The following is a 26,792-nucleotide window of genomic DNA, read 5'->3' as shown; positions in this document are numbered from 1 at the left end:
GCAGGATATTTGAAATAATATGTTGCTGGATTCTGTGTCCACAAAGCAATAATGAAGAAACAGGAGTGTGTCAAATAAATTAAAAGGAGTAACAGTGCACGGGGTGGCTCTAAGGGCTCTAGCCAATGTCAGCGAGAAGGCACGTTCACTGGATGGAGCAACAGGGAGAGAGTTATGCCAGTTTAAAGGGAAAAGAGGCAAGAGGAACGTTAGGCTGGCATTATAGAGAACTCAGGTTTGAATCCTGGTTCTGCTATGGGCTAGCTTTGTGATCCGGGGCAAGTTATGTCAGTATCTTCTCACACCCATGTTGGCCATCTCTAAAATCAGAACAGCCTACCTAGCCAGACTGTGCAAGGAGGAAATGAGAGGACATATGTAAAGTGCTTGGCAGAGAGTCTGATGTGTAATAAGCATACAATGAACATTAGCTTTAATTAATTAATTAATTAATTAATTAATTTTCTATTCAGCCATTTCATATAGGAGGAGGAAACAAATAAATCATTTTCAGATCATGGCAATTTTAATCTATCCCATAAGCATAGCCACTAAAACCTATTATTAGGAGAAAATGTTTCAGTCAAACTAGAAATTGGGCATTAGCTTTTGTTTTTCTCTGTGTTATCACTAAATAAAAGTACAACTCAGTGATTTTAGGCATCATCTAGATTTCCAAATCTCAGTTTCTTCTTTTATAAAGAGAGCTAATAATACCAGCTCTTACTACTTTGGGAGTGTTATGAGGACGAAGTGAGGAAAAAATGTGTTTAGTAGATATTACTGGTTGGCTGACTTGGTCGTTCCCAACTCACTCTCTTTGCTCTACTCTAGAGGGTAGAAGAGTTAAATATTTGCATACAAACCTGTATTGCAGTTGGGGGTGCATGTAGCCCACTTCAAGACCAAAACACAGAAGGATAAGTCTTCTGGTTTGGGGGAGGGGTAGTTGTTCATTGGCAATGTGTTTACTTTTCTGATTAACAGAGATGTGTCCTTTCTTCTGACCTCTTCTTCATTCCTGAAAATGTATATGATACCCAAAGCTGCAGCCCTTTAAATCATAAGGCAACCAGTAAGAAGGAAAAGCTAATGGAGTCTCAGAAGACACATGGCAGTATTGATATTAGCCACTGAACCTAAGCCAGCAGTCAAGTCACCTCCCGCCAAATTTAGTATGTGAAACAAATAAACCTTCATTTGCTTAAGCTACTGATACCAGAGTTTTCTCTTACTCAAAGCTGACCACAATTCTGATACAATGCATAAGTATTCTGGAGAACTAACAGCCCTCGCTATAAGTATATAATCATTTCTCTGCCAAGATTATCATTCCCTTGGACCCATCTGGCTAATTTATTATATGCCCTGTAAACTTAGATTTAGTAATATCTCCTCTAGGAAGCTTTCCAAGACCCTGTCCCCAGCTGGACTGGCATTTCCCCAACCGTTTGGCAGTCTCAAAGTACTCCATAAACCCTTCTATCAGTACATGTTATCCTGCATTGTAATTATTCATTTACCTGTCTCTTTGCCCTACCAGTTGGTTACAATGTCTCAACAACAATGATCCTTATTTTAGCCATTTAAAAAATTTTCTAGCACTTGGCATATACCTGGCACACAGTAGATAACTCATTAAGTTTTCGTTGAAAAACTGAATAAACCTACAAAAGAATGATCTGAAAGATCATGAAATAAATGACATATAGCCTGTGTAGCCTCTATTCATAATTTTGAAACACCACAAATAGCTTTATAATGACTGTTATTACTTTCAGGAACTCTAGGTTGGGAAACATAGGTCTAGGCAGTGATTTTTTATTGTTTTAAAAGTTATTCCACTTGACCTTTGTTTGAGTTCATGACATTCCTCTACTCCTACTCCTTATTTTATACTGTGAATTTAGTTTATACTTATCTACACAAATTACTTTCTTCTTTGTTGTTTCAGAATTGACCCCTTGTAATAACCAAAGACATCCTGGGAATAATCTCATTCGGCACCATAACAAATGTTCACGCCATGCAGTGGCTCCCTTCCTAGGTGTCTGAGCAATGTCTGTGCGACTGGGGCTTCTTCTGGGAACTTCCTGCTCACTCTGCCATATCTGGGTACTTACCATCCCTGAATATAGCGTGTAGCTCCTAAGGCTGGGTTCTCTATCAGGAAACAGATGTAAACTCTTGTGTCTTCTCTCTTTCTAAAGTCAGCTTGTTTCCGTGACTTGTATAGATCACAGCTTTCTTGTAGTAACATTACTAGCCCCATGGCCATAAAAATAATGTCAAATAATGTAGTTTTATCATTCACATTACAAATCAGAAACATGCTCCACTGTTATGAGCATTACATTAAAAAAAAAAGGCTACAGGTGAAGTGGTTTTCCTTGACAGTTGCCAGTGTCAAGCCTCAAGTCTGAACTCCCTGTCCCCTATGCCTGTAATGTTCCCCGTGCCCATTTTCGCTTGGCTGGTTCCTTTGTTCAGTCAGGCTTCAGTTCAAAAGTGACCTCCATAACCCTTCTTTGAACACCTTATCTATAGTACCGTCTTCTCCCCAGTCCCTGTCAAATCACCCTGTTTCATTTCCTTTCTAACACTGCTATCTGAAATTATTTTGTTCATTTAGTGGTTTACTGGGTGTTTTTGTTCCCCTCAATCTCTTCCCACTAGAATTAAATTCCTCCCGAGAAAGGATCTCATCTCTCTTTTTCAGCCTGTATTCTCAACAATAAGAACTGTGACAGGCATAATGTAGGTGCTTAATAAACATTTGCTGAAAATGAGTAAAAAGAAAGCAGGCAGTGTGTATTCACTCAGCATTTTGCTGGCCTTTGAGTTTCCTTTTGGGAGTGGGAATAAAGATGGGGTTGATGGCACCATGAAAACTCAGAGGTGGTGAGGTTGGTTTTGGGAGGCTATGCAAAGTTATGAAAAGAACCAGAATCCTAGTCCTGTCATTTTCAAGATATACAAGAATTGACACATACCCCTTAATCTCTCTGAGCTTCAGTTTTGTTATCTGTATAGGAAATTGTTTCAGAGGATCAGTGTAACAATTAAATGAGACAGTGATGGCAAAAAGTAAATAAATTAGTTTCCCTCTGCCTGTCCCTTAAGGCTATAAAAAGAGGAAGTGGTCTAGAAGCCCTGGGAAAATGCTCTTTCCTATTCTAGCAGTCACCTCAGCAACTGCAAAGATTCTTCACAGAGAAATCTCAACATGCTGTATCAGGTAGTCTAGCCCACAGGCCAATCCTGAAGTCCCGAGTACATTCTCAAGACATTGAGCAACAGTCCACCTTGTAAGACTATTAGAGATTTATTCTTCACATCCCAATCTTATACTAACTTATATTCAACTTGGGGTTTTTCCACAGTGGTAAACTTGTAAATCCATTTTAAAGTACTTTGGATGCTGATTCTGCCACATCATGTGCTTCTTCTAGTCTCATCAAAACTAGAGCATTCAAAGCCATCAAAAACCTGTGTTCTCCAGGCCTGCTGGAGACCCTTTTGATGCCATCATCCTTGAAAGCTATTTGCCTGTTTGAACACAATTCCTTATACTCAGCTCATTCTACCTATTCATTGTTCATTCAACATGCATCAAGTGAGTGCCAACTGCATGCAGGTCTAGTCCTAGTAATAAGAGTCACCATATATTGGCAGTTATTACATGTTAAACACTGTGCCTAACCTCTTAAGAGCCTCAGGTTATTTATCCTTATTTTACCCCACAGGTACTATGATTATTCTATTTTACAGACAAGAAAACTGAAGTTGAAGCGTTTACACAAATTGCCTAAGAGGGCAATAAATGGAGAGGCAGCACTCTAAGTAACCCAGAGCTTTGAGACACCAAACCCATTCTGTTAATCACTATACACTAGCTAGTAGGTCTTGAGCATGCACTTGGTACTTATCAGGGTGCTAGATGCTTTCATGAATTAAAAAGAAATATGCCTAGACTATGACCTCCTCAGGGTGGGAGCTCCATCTTACCCTTCTTTGCATTCCTAGCTCCCTAAACAATGCCAGTAGTGTTTGTTGAATTGATGAAATGTGGTTGCTGTTCTCAAAGATAAAGCAGAGCCAAACAGACAAGTTTGTATGAAAGACCTTAAAATAACAACATAAGAAGACCAAGACACAAAAATTGTACAGGGTACAAAATATGAGTGGTTATAGCCAGGGAATGGGTTTAATGAGAAACAATGAGACTGAACTAGCCCAGACTTCAACGGCGCAAATGTTTATAGGTGCCTGTTAGGTAAAGTGAATGAGTGAAAGGAATGACTTCGGCCAGTTGGAGGATGGTAAACTGAAAGTGCTTGCCCCATCTACCAGGCCAGCTGGTCAGTATCATGGGTAAATGTGGATCCAGCACTGGCAGAACTTCTGAATTTTCAACAGATTTTTAAAAATCTGATTTTTGATGTGAAATCTAATTTTTAAAGGCTGGTCAGTAATTCACAAATTGAAGAAACACATTATGAGCCAAACAAAGCACATTCTTAGGCCAGATCAGCTGATGACCCATCAGTTTGAATTAGACTATATTTCACAATCATTTTACAATCCCCCACCCCCAGGATCCCCATATACCCTCCGTGGGCTTCAGTATTTGAGTATTTGAAACCCTTTGTCTAACAAACAGCATTTCTGAATATTTAATTAGTTTTCTTGCCTGAATTAAATAATCAGCAACTGACAAGTTAGGTCACTATGGGGGCAGTTAACATAACACTACCTTTATTGAACCTAAATGTAAAATTTCCCATTATAATTTTTAAAATACTAAAAATAGTTTATAGACTTTTTTTACTATCTTCATAGATCCCCAATTAGACATTACTAGACGAAACAAGTGGGCTCTATGATCTAGTGGCAGTGAGGCATAGTGGGAAAAATGTGGGATTTGGAGTCAGACAGAACTGGGTTGAATCCTAGCTCATCAATTTACTATTTGAGTGACCTTCAACAGATTATTTAGCTTCTTCTACCCATTTGCAAAATGGGAATGATTTGTGGTCCATGGTTTTCTCTCACTATCACCAACTAATTAAAAAAACCAAACCCATAGTTAATAATATTATTAAATAATATTATTTAATAATATTATAATGACTACAATAGCTCTAGTACAAAAATAAATAAAATAAAAGGTCCTCTTTCATGCATAAGAGCCATGATAATATGCACACTGCCTCTATTACCTTTCATTCAAGAAGTCCAAGTGCTTTAATGACAGCATGAGACTTGAGCTGAAGAACCAGGAATTTGATGTGTTTATGAGTCTTGCCTAAAGCCATGCCCTGCCTTTGTGGAGCAGATGCCAGAGGGTCTATTTCTTAGTACCTTGTGCTAAATGTCAAATAAAAAACTGTATCTTTGTTTTCACCTCTACATAATTTGTTAGTAACTGAACTCATCTGCATAGTGCTTTACTATTCACAAAATCTTCCCCCACACTTTTATCATGTACTCCTCACAAAGTACCTAGGGAGGCTGGTACATCCACAAACAGGTTCTAAAAAGTAGTCCACGGCCACCAAATTAGCAAGAGATGGAACTAATTCCAATGATTCTAAACTCATTATTTTTGTCATGTATCCTGGCCTATAAGAGGTCACACACAGCAAATAAGAAATAGGGGTGCTATTAGGAGCCATATGCGAATTGAATAACCAGTATTCTGTTTATCTGTGAAATGCTAGGTGTGTAAGAAACGGAACTTGTTCTGGGATGGACACTAGATGTGGACACTTTAGGGAGATCTGTTGTTTAATTATTAAAACTGTGTCAAGAAAAACTAAATTATTGTCTTAGATTATATACCAGAGTTTGCTTTTCTAGGGCAGTATAGTGGAATACATAATTCAATTTTGCCTATCTTTACTAATTTACCCTTGAGCCTTGCCCTCCCCTACCCCATCTTAGGGAGACTCCTCCCTGCCAACTTCCCCCTCCCCCTTTTTTTTACTGTAGCTCACTGGATGAGGTATAGCCTAAATCAAGGGCAGTTAATTTACAGACATGAAATTGGCTGGGTCTTCTCTTGAGACTGTGATGAGGCAGTACTGAATCCTGCATCAGAAAACTGCTATCAAGCGAGGGTGCCAGAGCAAGCTGAAACTGCAAGGGAAGAGGAAAGACAGAAGTAAACAGAGGAGGCTGCTCCATAGGGTAGAGTGAAACAGGAAGGAGAAAGAAACCAAAGAACGAAGATGGAGAGAGCAAGCTCTGATTCTAACCAGTTCCCACTCCTCTCTCTATCAGGCACAGAAATACTTCCTTTGATTGAGTACTGTGAAATGTACCATATTCTTTCCATACCCTCTATATAATCTAAACTAGTCTGGGTGGATTTCTGTTCCTTACAATGAGTCTCTAATAGAATAAGACACAGGAGCCACATTTATAACAGAAAACAACTGAAAGAGTAGAACATGGTTTAAAAAAACACACAACTAAATCTTTTTCCTTTTGGATTGCACAGAAAGAGAATAAATAAAGGAAACTTCAAAGCTAAAAAAAGCCCTGGATCATGGCAGCCTCAAAATATGCCAAGTTTATTTGTATTACTTCCATGCTCTTTTGAGAACTAGGATAAATGTTGGCAAAGCTTGTTTCTTAAAAAATAAAGATGCTGTCAAAGGACTTGAATGGTGATAGAGTACAACTTTCCCCTTGTGAACCATGGTTCAAAATCCCCTTATAACTAACAACTCTTACTATTATGATGTCCATTCTCCACCCTCCACCAACCAACTTACTGTTGCATAGCTCTGTGCAGGTCACTGGTTCGAATGGGTCAACATCTGTGAAATCTCCCCTGATTTTCTAGAATTAGTCACATTTCACTCCGCCTCCCATAGGAAAGAATACATTTCTCTATGTGGGTTCTCATACTGGTATATTATAATACCTTGCTCATGAGTTTCATTTCTCAATGGGAACAAGTGCCTTGAGAGCAAGGCCCGCGGTTCATTCTTTGTCTCTGTTGTGCCTTGCACAATGTCTGGCACACATACTGGTAGAATAAATCAATACCCATTAGCTTGGTCTCATGGGAGAGGTCCTGGAAACAGTATAAATTAAAAAATTTTCTGTAACAAATCAACTGAGATTATAAGTATGCACACAAATCAGTTTAACCACTTCAATGGTGTAGGCCTGTAATTTTAGTTTAAAATAAAGGTACCAACATCATGTTAAAATTTAAATATCTGTCAATTAAAAAGTTGTATTTCAAAACACTGCATGGTCTATGGGATAGGGGTGGGGATAGAAAGATTATAAACCCTCAAACTACAAAGTATAACTCTCATCTTTGTTGAGCTCATATTGCATGATAAATTTAATACTGAGAAGTCAAAGCGATTATTTAACTGAAATGACCATCTAAAAAAAGTACAAATCCAGCATTTTACCTGAAATGGTTAGAATGCCAGGATATGGAACTGGACTGAGTTTCCTGGAAACAGAGTTTATGGGACAAGCACTGTTTGATGGCAACTCAGCTTTGCAAACGACTTTATATAATGCGTGGCAAAAAGTAGTCTCCTGTTTAACTTTTGTACTGGCAAGGCTGAGGAAGGGGCAAGGGAAGCCATTAACAATTGTGATGTGATGTTGAAAGTGCTCTGCTGAAGGTCATGGTGTCACTTATTCACTGTATTCTCCAATTTCAAACAAGGAACGCTGTGACTTAGGAGATACACTTCGATCAAGGTACTACTTTTGTTAATGGAAACTCAATTAATAAAGTACAGTGCTGACTGAAACAGAATGGTGTCTGGGGCTATATTAGGTGCCTCCAGTTACCTCTCCTACTGAATTAAAGTTATCTGAATCCCAGGGGAAGAATGACTTAATTTATTCACTTAGATAGAGAAGTTGGAACAAAGACTTATCTGGGACCAACAGAGGCAATTCCTTCCTAATTTGCTTATTGCATGGGAAAGCAGAAGAGCTAGGACAGCCCATCCTGCCTAAACCATGTGCTTCAAGAAAGTAAGAGAAGATATGGCCATGTGCTCTTTTCAGTGCAGAGATTATCAACACGTTAACCCTGCACAATGGAGAAGAGAGGTTAAATAACCGCCAACTCACACCAATCAGACAAGTTACTCTTCCCCAAGGGGGATGAGCACAGGGTAAAAGAGAGGCAGCATGCCTTTGAGAAGGAGGAAGAGTTGGCAGAAGTCTGTAATTCTATGAACATGTAAGGGTGAGTGAAAAATAAGGTTTCCCCCCAAATAGAGTCCCAGGCTGACACTGTGATGTCATAACGTGGACTATGCTGGAAGAAAGTATAAAGACGCCAGGATACCAAAAAATACTAGAGAAACATTGTACACAAGGCTACATTAGTCCCATGACCTCAAGGCCCTGTGTGTTTCCAAGGATTACACTTTGGAGCTGAAAAATAAATTCCATCTCCTTTTTGGAGTCACAACAAAGCCAAAGAGAAAGTAACTATGAGCAAATGAAAAGAGGAAAGACACAACTCAAAGGCTGAGACAAATGCAAAATGGGAGTCATTGCAACATCTTTCTAAACCAATCTTCCCTCCCAGTAGCACCACCCCCAGTAGTCTGTGGTCTTCCAAGACAAAGATCGTGGAGTCTTAGAGCCATAGAGGGGCATAGCTGAAAAGAATCTCAGGAGCCACATCAAACTCAGGCTGCTCATGTATAAATACTCAAACTCAAGCCCAGAGGGTTCAATGACTTGTCTGAGTTCACATAACTGGGCAGCACCACCGCTAGGCAAGGAAACCAGTGCTCTTGACTTAGCTCCATCTTTCTCCCTTATTCCTCGAGTGCAGCCACTCACTAAGTCCTCTCCATTTCCTCAACCCATGTTTCCGCCACCTATTCTTTTCTCCCCATTGCTGCTACTCTTATCCAAATACAGAACTTCAAGATCTTTCATCTGAACCCCTGCAAAGGTATTCTAATCTTGTGGGTCTTCAGGACTCTTTTCTCCATCTGAAATCATGTCTCTCTCTCTCACTGGTGATCCCATCTACTGGGGTGGACTGCATAGTTTTGTCATTGCGCTTTTCCTTTTGCCAGCATGTCCCACCTAGGGGCTGCTTTTTAGCCTTGGTCTTAGAATGAAGAAGAAGGGAGAAGACCTAAAACTGAGCCAGAGTGGACATATAGTATACGAGAGAAATAAAGGTTTGCTGTTGTTGCCACTGAGATTTTGGGAACATTTGTGTATCCCATGAACTAAGTACCTTGCACAAATACAGCACGCGTATTTTTACTGAATGAATAATGATCTCATTAATTCTCACAGTAATCTTATTTTGGACACTATTATTATCTTTACTTTGCCAACAAGAAAACCAAAGCCTAGGGACTTTAAATAGCAGGGCTAAGCTTATACAGCTAGGTGATGATGCTGGAATTCAGACCCAGAACCTCTGACTCCAAAGTCTGTATTCTTTAACCAGTCATCACACTGATTCTGGGAACTCTTAAAACTGCTAGAGTTTGAAACACACATTTGGTTTTTAATGATGTACTATTTTATTGTTGTCTGATTATTCCATATATTATAATCTTGACTAGCCTCTGCCATTTCCCTTTGGTTATAAGTAGCTTGCAGGCAAATATTCCGTTCTATCACAAGCCTAAACACCTGGTCAAGGAACAGGAACAACGACTCATTTCCTTACTGATGATAGTTGATTCAGGGCAAGAATCAGAAGTCTGGCTTAAGCTCTCCTTATCTTGATTCAGAACTCCAGAGGCAAAGACAGAATTTTAAGCAACTTTTGGGACTGATGGAGACATAACCTTTGAAGTAGGAGATTACTTCTTCCTTCTCAGATGTTAGCCCTATCACTCAGAGGCAGGGAGGAAGAGGAAACACCTTCTAGACACATTGTTTTAAAAGAAGAAAGAGGAAATAGGCTACAGTTGGAAAAGTAGCAGTCAACGCAAAAAGTCTGAATAAATATCTCAGAATAACACATTTCAGTTCACACCTTACTTTTCCAGACAGCAGCCTGGCCTACCTCTGGCTCAGACAGGCTGCTGTTCTCCAATCTTGTGCACAGGCACACAGTCTGAAGCGGAAAGGGCAGCCACTGTCATGAACACACTTCTGCAGCCCATCACTGCCAAGGACAGGGAAAGAGCAGTGCCCACATCTCTCCAAGGACTCTTCTATCACAGCCCAGGAGCACAGTGTACTCCCTCCAAAATCCCTGCCTCTCTGAAACACTCAAATAGAGCAGACCGGGCACATGTGTAGCTTTAATGAAAACAGTGAAGAAACTAGCTTTGACTAGTTAGATTAAACCCTTCTTTAGAGCAGTTGTGCATGAGAGAACTTCTATTTATTTAGTATTTATTCACTGAATGAATAGTTAAAATTTTATCTATTTATCTAATTACTTACTTCAATGCAAACCTGAAATGGTGATTTGAAGGAGGCAGTAGAGAGAGAGGTGGCTAAGAACATAGGCTCTGCAGCCAGATGGTTTTGATTCAAACCCTGACTCTTCACCATGTACCTGCTGTGTGACCTTGGGCTAGTTATTTGATCTATCCCTTTTTTAAAAAAATTTTTCCTCATCTGGAAAATGGGGGTGAACAGCATCTACACCTATGAGGTACTGTAAGGATTAAAAGAAATCATGACACATAACACTCTTAGAACAGTGCCTGGCACAGTTAGTCCTCAGTCAGTGTTAGCGACTATGACCATGATCATTATTATCTAAGGAACACCCAAGGGATCATGCATCCCAGTCTGTCATTTTCCAAGTTTAGAACATGGCAAAGTATTGCTCAGGTATATAGTTAGGGAGCAGTATAACAGAACTACTAAATGTTACTGAGATAAAGAAAAATCAAATATAGATGTTGCTATTGAGAAGCTCACAGGCTGTTGGTGTGAGATAGCATATACATACTTAATTATGTATTATGTATAAATAAGTCCAAAACTGAACTGCAAAACCTAGAGGATCAATGGATTCATGGAAGAAGAAAACTAAGCTGGACCTTGAATGAAAGAAAAGCAGGGCTTGTGCAGATTAGAAAGCAGACAGACAGCTGAGTCCCCACAACAGCAGAGCACTAGAAGGACAGCAACAGAAGTTGCTGCTGCCGAGGCAGCATGAACACTGGTCATCAGTGTGCACTAGATCGGGAGAGATGTTTCCACAAGATCTGTAAGGAGGCTGAGATTGTTCCCTGTCCTCTTTACTTACCTGAGCATCCTTACAATAACTTCTCCTTAACTAAGGTAATACTAGCATACCTCTCTTTTATGTAACTGAAAGAATACCACTAGTTCAAGGCCTCAAGGCCCGGGCCCATATTCAAGTGTAAGTGCTTAGCACTTACTAGGAACTTAGTAGGTATTCAGTAGGTGGATTCTATTATACTTTTACTGATTATTATAACAGGAAATCAGTTCTTCTTTGCCATTCATCATCTTCATAAAACTAACATCTGTAATTTGACTCAGTTCAGAAAGAACTAAAGGACCTAAAGTGGAGGCAGGAAGACATGATTCTCTCAGCCTTGCATTTCACAGCTACGGTTTCCTCTACTGAAACCCCTCTCTTGGTACTACAATCCGTCTCAGCCAGCAGGTCGTTTCCAGAAGTAGGTCCAGCCCACCACCCTCTGTCCCTCCCTCCCCTCAACCTGGGAGTAGAGGAAGCAGCAGGTTAGGCTCTGAGAATATTCCAAGTCCTCCTCTTCACAAAGAAACCATCTCCCTGTCTGTCTTTTGTGTGAACAATTAGATTAAGGATCCATGCTACAAGTGATAACACAACTTACAGCAACTAGAATTTTCACTGCTTTGCCTGTCAGTTTCTATTGAGAAAGAGCTGTTTTAGAATGACGAAAGCCTGTATTGGTCAGAGGGTAAAAGAGTCGGCTCCTTAGATGAGGTTTGGGGAGAAGGAGGTTGGAACTACTAAGACCACCACAGAGGCTGAGTGGCCAGGGCAGAAGAGAGCAAAGAAGATGAATCTTTGAAAGGAATCGTGATCACCTGAGGTTATACCATGTTTAAGACAGGAGGGTCAGTTCCTTTCAATCAGTGTAGCAACTGCACAGGATGAGGCTTTCTCATTCCAAATAGCATTAAAGTTAGATCTGATTTTGTGATGACAGTGTTATTCATTTACTTAAACACTATTTGGCATGCTCTGAGAAACCAGACTGAGAATGATCAGGAAAAGGCTTTGCTATCATGAAGGCAGCCCTAAGTGAACTGCCTAGATGCTTTACTATTACTTGGTTCTTAGCAAAATTATGATGCACAAGCATTATTTCAAAGTCATTTGGGAATTATATGGCTTGGACAAGTTGTTCTTTTGGCCAGGAATTGAGGATGGGTGAAAGGGCTAAGCTTACGATTCTAACATTGCCAGAGTAGAATCTGCTAAGCTTTGATGTGCAGAGAAACAATGAAGAAATGGATTTGTGTAATTCCCTACCAGTGTTGCTCTTGAGGGGATCAGGCTCTGAACGACACAGACAGGCTTTCTCCTCCACGTCTGTAACAACTTACTATTTTCAAAGGACTCGTAAGCATTTGTTCATTTAATCCCCACCCACCTCCCTGAATTCTATCACCCTGTTACCCCATTTCATGGATAACAAAAGCAGACTCCCAAATAATAGTGAAGGTAAATTACCTGTACCAGGTAACAGATTGAGAAAGTGATCAAGTGAATCTAAGATTTTCCTATTCCAAACCAGGGTTCTCTCCACAACTTAGAAAATGAAGGTTGTGCCCTGGCTGGTTTGGCTCAGAGGTTGGAGCATCAACCCAAGGACCAAGGAGTCTCAGGTTTGATTCTGGTCAAGGGCATGTGCCTCAGTTTTGGTTCGGTCCCCAGCCCTGGTCAGGGTCATGCAGGGGGCAGCCAATTGGTGTCTCTCTCTCACATTGATGTTTCTCTCTCTCTCTCTCTCTCTCTCTCTCTCTCTCCTTCCACTCTATCTGAAGATAAATGGAAAAATATCCCCGGGTGAAGATTAAAAAAAAAAGGAAAGAAAATTAAGTTTGCATACTATTTATTTATTCAAAAAATTTTGCCTATAATGTTCCAGGCATTAAAAATACAGTAGTAGAAAAGACGGAGCTTTTGCACTCATGATGAGCACTTATTTTCTAGTGGGGAAGTAAGAAAGTAAGTTAAATACATTACACATCTTTATGTAGTGACAAGAGTGTGCAGATAACCGAAGCAGAGTAAGGAATGAAGGTCTCAAGAGGTAATATTTCGGCAGAGGACGGATAAAGTGAGAGAGCCACGCGGAGATCTGGAGAAGGAGTGTTCAGGCAGAAAGGGACACAAGCACAAAGGCCTTAGAAGAAGGAACATGCCGTGCCTGTGTGGAGAGTAAGAATGCAACGTGGCTGAAGTGAATAATGGGATGAGTGGCAGGCGTGACGATGGAGAGGCAGGTGGGAGCAGCATCTCGTATGACTTTATAGGCCCTCTTCTGTCCAGGTTATTCTGAAGCAAATTCCAGACATGATATATCATACACTAAAGCATTCTAAATGGAAGAAATAAATGATCTCCTTTGTATCCTGAAAGATCCCTCTAGTGTCTGGGTGAACAATGACACGCAGGCAGGGGTGGAGGAGGTTGCACGCCGCGGTGGAGGGGGTCAGGATGAGTGAGAGTGGCAACACTGAGTATGACTCCTAGGTTACTGGCCTGGATGCAATGATGCCATTTACTGAGAAGGAGAAGTCATGGGGAAGAAGCATGTTGGAGGGGGAGGAGAAGACAAGAGTTATGTTTTGAACAAAAGCAGCTATGAGAGCAAAGGCACTGGATGTAGAATAAGGATGTGCTTTAAGTCCTGACTCTTGCCACTTCTAGTTCTAGCTGGGCAACCTTGAATAAGTCACCTACAGGCGTCCCTCGCCACTTCGTGCTTCGACTTTCACGGCTTCATTCAATCGCGGTTTGTTCAAATATATTCATTAAAAAGTTGATCGAGACAGTGAAAATGATTCAGTGCACGCTTGGTTGTCTGAGTCAATTATACACCGCTGTAGTACAATTAAAATTAAAATTACTGTACGTATGGACTGTAGGCCTATGTATTTGAGCACCCCAGGAATCCTTCAACGCCAGGTGCAACTGCTAGAGTCTGGTACTGATTAACCGTGATAAATGAGGGACGACTGTACTCTCCTTCAATTTCCTCATCAATGTAATACAGGGAGAGCAAAACCACCTCTCAGGCCCTGGCCGGTTTGGCTCAGCGGTTAGAGCGTCGGCCTGCGGTCCAGAGAGACCCGGGTTCGGTTCCTGTTAAGGGCACGTACCTCGGTTGCAGTTTGTCCCCGGACCTGGTCGGTTGTGCGGCTGGCAGCCACTCGATGTGTTCCTTTCACATCGATGTTTCTCTCTCTCTCTCTGTTCCTCTCTCTCCCTCCCACTCTACCTGAACAAAAAATGGAAAAATGTCCTCGGGTGAGGATAAAAAAAACCCAAAAAACAAAAAACCACCTCTCAGGTTTGTTAGAATAAAGAAATGAGATGTCTGTGTGCAACCTGTAAAAAGTAAAGATACCGAATCAAGGTCAATTTTCTTGTTTCCTTTATTTCTCATAAATATTTAAGTGACTTATATATGAACCTCAGGTTGTAAATACCATTATAAAAAGACTTGTGACTTTACATCGTCCAATCCTATTTCATTTGTTTAGTGCTTTATACTTCTGAATGTATAGGACATCATTTACATTTCTTATTTGCATTTCTTACATACTATCATTCACATGTGTTATCTCATTTAATCCTTGATACAGGCAGAGTGAGTGCTATTATCTCTAGAAGGCTGATGAGAAAACTGAGGGACAGAGAGGTTCTATTGAAGGCCTGACATCACAGTGCTACTCAAAGCCTTTATTATACCATCATACTTGTGGAACTGTGAGAAGTGGGAAAATAAGCATTTGCTAAAATTACTGGATCATGGAACCCTAGAAGAGTAATCAACAGCTCAAATAATTAGTGTTCAGCCTAATATACCTGGGAAGCCCTGCATTGGGGGATTTCTATTCACAACTGAACATGACATGTATCCTTTTAGTATGCTGCTGAATCTTTAAGCTTGCAGAGGTGAGCCAAACAGAACAGATGTATGCCCCTGAAATGTGGAGGAGAGAACAATGCTATATAGTAAACACCATGGAAACAAGTACTGTGGCTTGGCCGGTGTGGCTCAGTGGATTGAGCATCATCCCATGGACTGAGAGGTCCTAGTTCGATTGTGGGTCAGGGCACAAGCCCAGGTTGCTGGCATGATGCCCAGTAGGGGGCATGGAGGAGGCAGCCAATTGATGTTTCTCTCTCACATCCATGTTTCTCTCTCTCTCTCTTTCCCTTCCTCTCTCTCTAAAAAAGATCAATAAAAACATATTTTAAAAAAATAAAAAAGGACTGTGTTTGGTTTTGATTTCTACTATACAGCTCCAACATCTAGCACTGCTTGGCACATAGTAGACACTTGATAAAATTTGTTAAATAAATGAATAAAGGAATGAAACTTGCATTTCAGAAATGACAGGTTACATTGAATTCAGAATGAGTGGCCACACTGTTTTTCTGTCTTCAATGATTTCAATTTCTATATCTAGACTTCTAGACGGTACTTAATTTATTTTCTTAGAGCAATAGAGAATTGTTCCAACAGACTTTGCATCATGACCCTGCAGAGAAAGGTTACACTGCTCTTGTTGATGAACAGAACATTAATAAGATCTCCTTGAAATAATCTCACCTCTATTACGCAGGAAAAATTACATTTTCCAGCATAATTATTTTGTCAGTTGAGATCCCAAAGTTTGATGTTAATTATTTCACTTGCACAGGCAACATCAACATATTAGTTTGTCAACCTCTGGAAAATTGAGGGGAAGCTCACAGTTTAAGTAGTGATTATCAACCTATAGTTCTGTTTTATTCTATCTTCTGCTTATTTTCCTACCAGCCAGAAGGACTGGGCAAGTTTTATTTCCTATGATAGGTTTTAAGACAGGAACTAGTTGGTTTCTTTAAAATGTGTTTTAGAATTACATACCACTTCTACTCCTCAATCCTTACTTGAGACTCTAGAATGTAAGCTCTTTGAGGGCCTGGACTTTGACTGTTTTGTTGAAAATCGTATTCCCAGAATCAAAGACAATGCTTAGAGCAAAGTACCACTGAATAAATGCTGTTTCTCCTCCTATCGAGATTCACTGTTTGAAAGTAAAATCTTCTTCCCGCTCTCTCAACCACCTCTCTCTCTCTCTTGCGTGCTCTCTCTGTTGCACGCACGCGCACACGCACACACACACGTTTTCCTATACACTATGGCATATGGCTTTTTTTCCCATGAAAAAATACATGAACCATGGAAGCTTGGTTAAAATATATCATCAGAGGAGTTTTGGACAGTCTCTTTGTGTTGTGTAATTGTCACCAAGTCACCTCTCTGTCCAAGCTTTAACCTTCCCTATGCCAGATTCACATGATCAGGGCTTGGGACACAGTGTTAATCTATGAGCGGTGAGTCTGATGGATAGAAAAAGCATGATAGGATATTCTCCAGTATTCAATAGTTTTTATTTTGTGGCTGACCTTATTCTACAAGAAAAAATGTTATTTTCCTTTTTACTGTAAGCTGTTTATATCTACTTAAGTCTGGTTTTGTTCTAGATTGGAACCATGACTTCCTTAGTGAGTAGTATAGGTTTCTATTTTATTAATACAAATCAATAGGATAACAGGACTTACTTGCTCTGTAACCCTGGGCAAGGTAATGAACAAATCAGATAAAATCTGATATGAGAATAAGAATAGCACCTTCCTCCTGGGCTGTTGTAAGGATTAAATGAGATAGATAATCCATGTGGAATGCTCAACTTTCATTATTATAATCTCTGAGGGGTTGATAGATAAAAAGCCATGATGACCAAGTACCTAAACAAATTCACCACCCCTACAAGTCATCTTTTTATTTTCTTTCTAAGCCACTCTCCCTGACTCTATCTGCAGAAGTAGAAATTCACAACAGGTATGCTTTGTGGGTCCTGTTTTATCCCCAAGCATGAATTTTTCCTGCAGTTTCGATAGCATTTCTGGATTGCTTCTGGCTGGGTGATGTCATTTAGGGTAGTCATTCATCTGAACCTCTGCATTTCTTTTCACAGCCTATGTAACATTCCTTTCCTCATTTGGTTCCTTAATGAGGCTGGCTGGGGACTCAACCCTTCGTTTTGAGTTTGTCAAAAATTCCTAACCAGAGGAGATGAGCGTTAGATTCTAGGGGCATGCTGGATTGGAGCATAGGTGCATGGCGTTTTCATCTATGCAGCTTGCTGGTCATTGCTGTTCTTCCTGAAACAATCATCCCTCCATTTCTCTCCCCACCCACACCCTACAATCCCTCCCCAGTTAATTATCAGTTCTGAAATTAAACTGCTTGCCTTCCTGCCGTTGCCATGACAACAGTTGGCCTGCACTTGCCAATGGGTGAACAGTATCTCTTTCAGAAGAGGTGATGGTAGTTGCTGGCTACACAAAAGCCAAGTAGTAAACTAATGTTTACCTGTTTGGGGAGAGAAGTTCCTGTTCATTCCACTTTAGGCATTTTCCTGGCAAACTCCACCTCCTCTTCCTTCTCAGATAAACTGCTTGCTGGCATTCAACAAAGAAAATAAAAATTTTTTTCTGATAAAAATGCCAAATCTCTGTTGGCTTGTCATAATTCTATCCATTAACCTTACTTGTTCCAGCCAGGTGGTTAGAAGATATGAATCTTCCATCTCATAAGAAAGGCAGTATAGCATGGCATGGCATGGCATAGCATAGCAGTTGAAAGAACATACTTTTAAGACTGATAGATCTGAGTTCTAATCCTGGTTAAGTCACTTTATAACTGTGTGATCATGGCTCAATCACTTAAACTCTTACAATATTAACTTCTCCTTCTTTTTTTTTTTTAATCCTCATCTGAGGACATATTTCCATTTTTTGTACAGACAGAGTGGGAGGGAGAGAGAGAGAGGGAAACATCGATGTGAAAGGGACACATCGAGTGGCTGCCACCCACACGACCAACCAGGGCCGGGGACAAACTGCAACCGAGGTACATGCCCTTAGCGGGAACCGAACCCGGGTCTCTCCGGACCGCAGGCGGGCGCTCTAACCGCTGAGCCAAACTGGCCAGGGCTTAACTTGTTCATCTATAAAAAGAGGATTCAAATAACTATACCTCACAGGGTCATTTTAAAGCTTTGAAATAATATATGTAGGTCTAGCTCCTATTTAATATCCAATATATAAGCAGGCATCACTGTTATTGCTGCTTAGCTATTAACACTAGACAATTCTGAAAGTCAGGGCGAAGGTGGCAGCTTAGTCAGTTTTAACTGGTCTCTGTTCGAGGGATAAAACAGAATACTACCCCCAAAGCATCTAGACCAACATGCATCTAGCAGCCAGGGGCAGCTGAGAAACGCTTCTCTCTCTACCTTCACTGCAAATTCTGCAAGCTCCTCCTTCTCTGCACTGTTTTTCTCACGCTCAATCTCACTTTCCTTTAAATAGAATTGATGGAACCAGAGGGAAAGGAGACATGTACTCACCAAGGAGACAAAATGCTTTTCTGTTTTACAATCACACTGCAACCTACAGGGAACAATTGGTAGTGAGTAGGGGCGTTTATGTAAGGAACTGTTTTTCTTCCCTGAAACCCTTGCTTGTGGATAAGAGAGTATTTATTTTATGAACCTATAACCACTCTTAGGTAGGTGCTGCATCCAAACAAGCACAAGTTCATGAATGTTGGTATTTGGCAAACACCTTCCCATTAAGGGTACCACAGTCTTATCTCAGTCTTTGGCTACCTCCCTGCAGTCACTGGCTCTAAACTTCATACCAACTTAAAAATAAAAGAAAAAACAAAACAAAAAAACTCACCAGCTTCTGCTCCCAACATCTGTTACAGATGCCTAATGTGGGTTTCTGGGTAAAGAGACAAATTCAGTCCTTGGAAGCTACTGGGAAAATATTGACCTTTTGCATGCCTCTCACTGGGAGGAAGTAAGAAGATGCTTGAGTTCAGCAGGTTCCTCCTTAAATAAAAAAGCCTTCCCAACAACAATTTTGCTGTGGCTGCCACAGGTGAGAGTGATATAAGCAATGACATAGAATTTACTTATTCTTAAAATATATACAGACTAGTTTGGTGACTTCCTAAAATCTATTATACTTAGTACCAGTTTAAAATGGCTCTGAAGACAAACAAGGAACAAGAGAACTAGGCTCCAGCCAGACTCTTCAGCATTGGATCTAACTTGGGGACAAATGTGACATCAATTTAATTCTTTGATTAGCTTTTAAAACATCTATAGCCTTAAATCTACTTGGAAAACATTGGTGCTTTAGTATTCCTTCTCTCCATTAATCTAGAAGGAACCAGATAACGACTTTCTAAACTAGATTTTAAGTTAGAGGAAGGCAGGAGCTGTCAAAATATGGGTATAACTTAGATACAAATCAAATGAACAGTTCCTTTTTACAACTACTTTATCTCAGTTGCTTGTTTTTCCATCTAAAAGAGGAAACCAAAAGGAGAATACTTTCAATGCTTCATAGCATCTTTATCATTTAAGTATAATAGGATGTGCTAATTTTGATGGGGAAACTGAGGCATAAAGGAAAGCAAACAATTTGCCCATGAAAAATCATGAGATGTGAGTATAGGAAGAAACTCATAAGATTCAGAAATCTGTCCATTTCTTCTATAGACAGGACAATGCTGTAGTCAAGAAGTGAAGTCTAATGGGAAATGGCACAAACGTTTTGGTACTTCAACAGGGCATACAAGACCCTTTAGAGGGTGGACTCACCCACCGTTTCACCTCATCTCCTGCCAGAGTCCACTCGGGCAGTACTCACCATTCCACATACAGCATACACATTTTCACTCCTCTGAGCCTATCAACATGCTGGTTTCTCTGTTTGAATGGCCTTCCTACCCTTCCCACCTGGAAAGGCTTACCCCTACCCATCCATCAAAGTGCAGCACAAATGCTATCTTTTCTGATTCTCTTTCTGGGTTAATTATATCCTATTCTACATGCAACATATCTATTTTAGAGAATCGTTATAGTGCAGTGGTTAAGAGCCCGCATTCTCGAGTCACGAATCTGAGCCTGGCTCTAACATTTTTTGGGGTATGACCTCGTGTATGTATAGGCTCTCTGCAACTGTTTTCTCATCTCAAATGAGATATGAAGATAATGTATTAATCACTTACTAAGACTGTTGTGAGAAATAAATGAGATGATATATGTAAATGTTTGAAATACTTCTGGCACATAGTTGGCATTCAATAAATGCTTCTTTATAATCATTTAAAATTATACCATATAATAATTATTATATTGCACTTCATTGTGAAATTAAAGCTGTTTAATTAGTTCTCTCTTTCAAACTAGACTTTGCATTCTTTATATTTTTTTTCAAATCTTTATTGTTGGATGTAAAATGTATTACAGATGTTCTACATTTTTCCCCCATTGGCCCCCTCCTCCCCACTCCCGCCCCCCTCCCACCTTTTCCCACACTATTGTCTGTGTCCATTGATTATGCATATAAGTTCTTTGGTTTATTTCTTCCCACCCCCCCAACCCCTTTCCCTTTGAGGTTTGTCAGTCTAGCAATGAGTTTGTGCTTCTTAATCCCTTCACCTTTTTCACCCATTCCCCCAACCCCCTTCCCAACTGGCAACCAATAAAATGTTCTCTGTATCTATGAGAATGTTTCTGTTCTTCCTGTTCATTTTGTTTGTAGATTCCATTGTTGATAGATATGTATTCATTGCCATTTTGTTTGTTCATACATTTTATCTTTTTCTTCAAAAAGACCCTTCATCATTTCATATAATAACGGTTTGGTGGTGATGAACTCCTTTAACTTTTTCTTGTCTGGGAAAGTTTTTGTATGTCCATCGATTCTAAATGACAGCTTTGCAGGATAGAGTAATTTTGGTTGTAGGTTCTTGGTTTTCATCACTCTGAATATTTCTTGCCACTCCCTTCTGGCCTGCAAAGTTTCTTTTGAGAAATCAGCTGACAGCCTAATGGGTACTCCCTTGTAGGTAACTAGCTGCCTTTCTCTTGCTGCTTTTAATATTCTCTCTTTGTCTTGAACCTTTTGCATTTTGATGATGATGTGTCTTGGTGTGGGCCTCTTGGGGTTCATCTTGTTTGGGACTCTCTGTGCTTCCTGGACTTGTATGTCTGTTTCCTTCACCAAGTTAGGAAAGTTTTCTGCCATTATTGTTTCAAACAGGTTTTCGATTTCTTGTTCTCTCTCTTCTCCTTCGGGTACCCCCAAGATGTGAATGTTGGCACGCTTGAAGTTATCCCAGAGGTTCCTTACTCTATCCTCATTTTTTTGGATTCTTTTTTCTTTTTGCTGTTCTGATTGGGGATTTTTTGCTTCCTTATATTCCAAATCGATGGTTTGCTCCTTGGATCTACATACTCTATTACTGAAGCTGTGTAAATTATTCTTTATTTCAGTTAATGCCTCCTTTAATTCTAACTGTGTATCCATGATTTTTAACTGGTACTTTTTTATGCTCTTGATGCCCTCCCTAAGTTCACTGAGGTTCTCACTAAGTTCATTGAGCATCCTTATAAGCAGTATTTTGAACTCAGTATCTGTTAGGTTGCTTATCTCCCTTTCGCTTAGTTCTTTTATTGGGGTTTTGTTCTGTTCTTTCATTTGGGACCTGTTTCTTTGTATCCTCATTTTGGCTGCCTCCCTGTGTTTGTTTCTGTGTATTACTTAATGAGAGGTATGGGGCTCGCTGAGACCCAGTGCTGCTCGTTTGAAAGAATTTAGGAAAAACCTGAAGCAGGATCCAAGACCGGCCAATCCTATGGTTAAGCAAGTGGCAACAGCTTGAAAGTTGTGTGGGGCGGGGCGGGGCCTCAGGGAGTCAGCAGGGCGGGGCTACGAGTGTGAGCCAGGTTGCTGGAGCCCCAGATATGGCTTTTGTCTGCCGCCCCCGGGAAGGGCTCACCAAAGGAACAAAGGCCTCTGACAGCACGTTTGACCCCGAGGAAGCCCCCTCTCCAGCTCTCGCTCCAGTGCCAAACAGCTCAGTTCTTCCCTGTATTTCTCTGGTGCCCCTTGAGCTGCCTCCCCTCCGAGCTTAGAGGGAGAGAGTCCGATAAGTCCGTGCGCGGGCCCTTTAGGGAGCTGCCTGGGGCTCCAGCCCCTCAGCCTCCCTGAGCCTCAGTTCCCGCTGGTTTTTCCAGCCAGAAGTGATGGGGATTCTCTTCCTGGCACTGGAACCCTGAATGGGACACCTGGTGTGGGACGGGGACCCCTCAGTCCTCAGGAAGGACCTTCCCAGCCGCGGGATCCTCCTGATTTTTATCCACCACGCTTGGGTGTGGGACCAGCCCGTCTCGCTGCTGCGCGCTCCGCCGCCGCTGCACCGCCGCCCCCCCTCGCGCCGCCGCCCCTCCTACCGGTCTGGATGTAGCCGCTTTTTTTTTTTTTCCTTAGTTCCGTAGTTGTACGACTTCCATTCAGCTTGATTTCAGGCGGTTTTGAATGATGGTTGTTCTGTAGTTTAGTTGTAACTTTGATGTGGTTGTGGGAGGACGCGATACCGCGTTTACCTACGCCACCATCTTGACCGGAAGTCCCATCTGCATTCTTTAAATGCAAGAACAACGTCTTTTTTTCTTTAAATGAAATTTATTTGGGTGACATTGGTTAATAAAATTATATAGGTCTCAAGTGTACAATTCTGCGATACAGCTTCTGTATATTGCATTCTGTGCCCATCGCCTAAAGGAAAATCTCCTTACATCGCCATGCACTTGACCCCTTTTACCCTTTACTACCCCCTGACCTCCTTCCCGCTGGGAACCACTGTACTGCTGTCTGTGTCTGAGTTTTCGTTTCTTTGCTTTTCTTTTTTTTTTTCTCTTATTAATTAATTTTTGTTACAGATGTTTCTCCTCCCCCCCCACTGATTCTCCCTTCCCCCTCCCTCCCTACGCTGTCCCCAGCTTTGTTGCCCATGTCCACTGTTCATGCATACATGCATATAAGTTCTGTGGTTTATCTCTTCCCTCCCCCCACGACCCTCTCTTCTGGGGATTGTCAGTCTGTACCCCACTTCCATGTCTCTGGGACTACCCCATTCCTCAGACTGTTATGTTCATTATATTCCACAAATAAGTGAGATCATATGATACTTGTCTTTCTCAGTTTGGCTTGTTTCACTTAGGATGATACTTTCCAGGTCCCTCTATGTCGTCTCAAAGGATAAGAGATCTTTCTTTCTTACAGCTGCATAGTACTCCATTGTGTATATGTACCACTGCTTTTTTATCCATTCATCTACTGATGGACACTTGGGCTGTTTCCAGATCTTACCTATTGTAAATAGTGCTACTACAAACATGGGGGTACATATATTCTTTCTGATTGGTGTTTCAGGCTTCTTAGGGTATATTCCTAAAAGTGAGATCACTGGGTCAAATGGAAGTTCAATTTTTAATGTTCTGAGGTAACACCATATTGTTTTCCATAGTGGCTGCACCAGTCTGCATTCCCACCAGCAGTGTACAAGAGTCCCCTTTTCGCCACACCCTCGCCAACACTTGTTGTTTGATGATTTGTTGATGGCGGCCACTCTGACAGGTGTGAGGTGATACCTCATTGTTGTTTTAATTTGTATCTCTCTGATGATTAGTGATGTTGAGCATTTCTTCATATGTCTCTTAGCCATTTGTATGTCCTGTTTGGAGAGGTGTCTATTTAGTTCCTCTGCCCATTTTTTAATTGGGTTCTTTGTCTTCCTTTTGTTGAATTGTATGAGCACTCTATATATATTGAAAATTGACCCCTTATCTGATATATCATTGGCAATTATGCTCTCCCACACAGTGGGTAGCCTTTCCGTTTTGATGATTGTATCTTTTGCTGTGCAGAAGCTTTTGAGTTTGATGTAGTCCCATGTGTTCATTTTCTCCTTTGTTTCTATTGCCTTAGGTGATGTATCAGTGAAAATTCTGCTGCGTATGATGTTTGAAATTTTGTTGCCTACAGTTTCTTCTAGGATTTTTATGGATTCATGAGTCACATTTAAGTCCTTTATCCATTTTGAGTTTATTCTTGTGTATGGTGTAAGTTGATGGTCTAGTTTCATTTTTCTACATGTAGCTGTCCAATTTTCCCAGTACCATTTATTAAAGAGGCTGTCCTTACTTCACTGTATGCTCTTGCCACCCCGGTCAAATATTAATTGAGCATATTGCCTTGGGTCCATTTCTGGGTTCTCTCTTCTGTTCCATTGGTCTATATGCCTGTTCTTGTGCCAGTACCAGGCTGTTTTGATTACAGTGGCTTTGTAATATAACCTGAAATCTGGTAATGTGATCCCTTCAACTTTGTTCTTCTTTTTCAACATTGCTATGGCTATTCGAGGTCTTTTTTGGTTCCATATGAACTTTTGAAGTACTTTTACTAATTCTGTGAAGTATGCCGTTGGTATTTTGATGGGGATTGCATTGAACCTATAGATTGCTTTGGGTAACATGGACATTTTAATGATGTTAATTCTTCCAATCCATGAACAAGGTATGTGCTTCCACTTTTTTATATCTTCCTCTATTTCTTTTTTCAATGTCCTGTAGTTTCCTGCAAATAGGTCCTTTACTTCTTTGGTTAAGTTTATTCCTAGGTATCTTAATTTTTTTGCCGCAATGTTAAATGGGATTGTTTCTCTTTCTGTGAGTTCATCATTGGTGTATAAGAATGCCATCGATTTCTTGATGTTAATTTTGTATCCTGCTACTTTTCCAAATTCATTTATTAAGTCTAGTAAATTTTTGATGGAGTCTTTGGGGTTTTCTACGCATAGTATCATGTCATCTGCAAGTAATGACAGTTTCACTTCCTCCTTTCCAATTTGGATCACTTTTATATTTTCTTCCTGTCTGATTGCTGTGGCTGACTTCCAGTACTATGTTAAATAAGAGTGGCGAAAGTGGTCATCCTTGCCTTCTTTCTGTTCTTAAGGAAAATGCTTTTAGTTTTTGCCCATTGAGTATGATGTTGGCTGTAGGTCTTTCATATATGGCCTTTATTATGTTGAGATATGATCCCTCTATTCCCACATTGCTGAGTGTTTTTATCAGAAATGGATGCTGGATTTTGTCCATTGCTTTTTCGGCATCTGTTGATATGATCATGTGGTTTTTATTGTTCATTTTATTTATGTGGTGTATTACATTTATTGATTTGTGAATATTGTACCAGCCTTGCATCCCTGGGATGAATCCCACTTGGTCATGGTGGATAATTTTTTTTGGTGTATTGCTGGATCCAATTTGCTAGTATTTTGTTCAGGATTTTGGCGTCTATGTTCATCAGGGATATTGGCCTGTAGTTTTCTTTCTTTGTAGTGTCTTTTTCTGGTTTTGGAATTAGAATTATGCTGGCTTCATAAAACGAACTTGGAGGTCTTCCTTCTTCTTGAATTTTTTGAAATAGTTGAGGAGAATGGGTGTTAGTTCTTCTTTGAATGTTCGGTAAAACTCCCCTGTGAAGCCATCCGGGCCTGGGCTTTTGTTTGCTGGGAGAGTCTTGATTACATCTTTAATTTCTTCTGTTGTTATTGGTCTGTTCAAGTTTTCTATCTCTTCCTGGTCCAGTTTTGGGAAACTATGTGTTTCTAGAAATGTGTCCATTTCACCTAGATTGTCAAATTTGTTGCCATATAATTGTTCATAGTAGTTGTTAACGATCTTTTGTACTTCTGTGGTGTCAGTTGTTACTTCTCCTCTTTCATTTCTGATTTCGTGTATTTGGGTTCTCTCTCTTTGTTTCTTGGTGAGTCTAGCTAAGGGTCCATCAATCTTGTTTATCTTTTTGAAAAACCAGCTCTTTGTTTCATTGGTCCTTTGAGTTATTTTTTTGGTCTCTATGTCATTTATTTCTGCTCTGATCTTTACTATTTTCTTCCTTCTACTTGCTTTTTGTTTGCTCTCTAGTTCTTTAAGTTGTGAGGTTAAATAGTCTATTAGAGATTTTTCTTGTTTTTTGATGTAGGCCTGTAGTGCTACGAACTTCCCTCTCAGAGCTGCTTTTGCTGCATCCCATAGATTTTGTGTTGTGTGTCTTCATTTTCATTGGTTTCCAGGAAGTTTTTAATTTCTTCCTTGATCTCCTCAGTAACCCATTCATTGTTTAATAACATGCTATTTAGCTTCCATGTGTTCAAATGTCTTTGCATGTTTTTGTTGCAATTGATTTCTAGTTTTATGCCATTGTGATCTGAGAAGATGCTTGATATGATTTCAGTCTTCTTGAACTTGTAGAGACTTAGTTTGTGCCCGAACATGTGGTCTGTCTTTGACAATGTCCCAGGTGCACTTGAGAAGAATGTGAATTCTGTAGTTTTGGGGTGTAATACTGTGTAGATATCTATTAAATCCATTTGGTCTAGTGCTTCATTTAGCGTCTCTGTTTCCTTCCTAATTTTTTGTCTAGAGGATCTATCCAGTGATGTCAATGGGGTGTTGAAGTCCCCTGCTATGATTGTATTGCTATCGATTTTTCCTTTGAAGTCCTCCAGAAGATTTTAAATATATTTTGGTGCTCCTATATTGGGTGCATATATATTTATCAAGGTTATATCTTCCTGTTGGATAGATCCTTTCAATATTATGCAGTGGCCTTC

The 26,792-nt window shown here is 40.3% G+C and overlaps 1 protein-coding gene and 1 non-coding gene across 2 annotated transcripts in view; both read right to left on the bottom strand.

The window, feature by feature from the left end:
- The window catches only part of TRIM44 (tripartite motif containing 44), a 123,587-nt gene that overhangs the window by 28,738 nt on the left and 68,057 nt on the right, over positions 1-26,792 (bottom strand). The gene's annotated exons all lie outside the window — the stretch shown is intronic.
- On the bottom strand, positions 460-595 carry LOC118629170. The gene has a single exon (XR_004959412.1). It is a non-coding gene; the product is annotated as a small nucleolar RNA SNORA29 (small nucleolar RNA).

The sequence above is a fragment of the Molossus molossus genome, unplaced genomic scaffold, assembly GCF_014108415.1.
Source record: "Molossus molossus isolate mMolMol1 unplaced genomic scaffold, mMolMol1.p scaffold_m16_p_13, whole genome shotgun sequence".
Taxonomy (NCBI): domain Eukaryota; kingdom Metazoa; phylum Chordata; class Mammalia; order Chiroptera; family Molossidae; genus Molossus; species Molossus molossus.
The sequence above is the reverse complement of the archived record's forward strand: the minus strand, read 5'-3'. Positions and strand labels throughout refer to the sequence as shown.